Here is a 1,433-nt window from a genome sequence, read left to right on the forward strand (position 1 = left end):
TGCAAATCTTGGTTAGGTAGCTGGCATCTGAGTCCTTCAGTTAGATGGGAGGTGGATATAAAATAATTCCCTGAAGCCCTCTGTCCAGCTATCCTGGCACACACAGCAGCGAACAACAAAAACAACAGAGACCTTGTCACAAACAAGTAGAAGGTGAATCAAATCCCAAGGTTGTTTTTTGACCTCCACATATGTACCAAATATACCAAGGCTCCTGTCCTTACACTCACATATGAGTACATGTGTGTGCACATACACACACACACACACCACAACTATACACATATGCACATAAAGATTTTTTTTAAAAGAATAGAACAGTGCATATTGAATAAGAAAAGTTAGTAACTGAGTGGATGGGGCAGTAAGTAAATAGTAACACTCTTCAGTAACTTCATTCATTCACTCAGGGAACACTGAGGGCCTTTAAAGGATCAGGTACACTGAGTTTCTTGGTTTTAGAATGTATTTTAAGGGGCTGGAGAGATGGCTCAGTGGTAAAGAATACTTGTTTGCTCTTGTGGAGGACCCAGTTTCAGTTCAGAGGACTCAGCACCCACATGGTGGCTCACAACCATCTGTAACTCCAGTTCCAGGGGATCCAAAGCCCACTTCTGGCCTCCTCAGGTATGCATATGGTACACAGACATACATGCAGGCAAACACACATTAATAATTGTTTCTGATCTATCAATAAGCAAAAAAAATGTAGTACACAATAATTCTTTCCCTTGATCAAAAACTTTTATAAGGCAAGGAGCTCACTATGTCTGTAGCCCAGACTGGCCTTAAATTCAAGATCCTGTTGCCTCAGCTCAGTCCAGGGCTACAAAAGTGCACCATCATGCTTGGTCACACTATTTCCTTATTGCTATATAGTTTTATTTTTTCCTCCATAGAATTTATTTCCACTCAGCATAAAAAGATATATAGGTGTCTATGAAATACAAGTATCAGTGGAAGGAGGAAGCTTCCACAAGATGTCCTCTGATCTCCACACACACATAACTGTCAATATTTTTAATTAAAAAAAGTTTTTGGCCAGGCAATGGTGGCACACACCTTTAATCCCAGCACTTGGGAGGCAGAGACAGGCAGATCTCTGTGAGTTCCAGGCCAGCTTGGTCTACATAGTGAGTTCCAGGACAGCCAGAGCTGTTACACAGAGAAATCCAGTCTCAAAAGAAAATAAAACCAAAAAAAATTTTTTTGACCACTATCACACATTTAAAGGTGGCTTGTATGTGTTGGATACAACACAGAAAGTTTATAAGGTAACTGACAATAACTATATTAAGTATATAATACATTCACACTTCATACACATGAATGCTGCATTCAGAAATGCTCACTGCAGTACTCTAAACTAATCACAGAGAACGGCCCTTCAGCCTCATGTGACATCGGTACATAAAAGACAAGGACTACCCAGG

The sequence above is a fragment of the Peromyscus maniculatus genome, chromosome 7, assembly GCF_049852395.1.
Source record: "Peromyscus maniculatus bairdii isolate BWxNUB_F1_BW_parent chromosome 7, HU_Pman_BW_mat_3.1, whole genome shotgun sequence".
Lineage (NCBI taxonomy): Eukaryota > Metazoa > Chordata > Mammalia > Rodentia > Cricetidae > Peromyscus > Peromyscus maniculatus.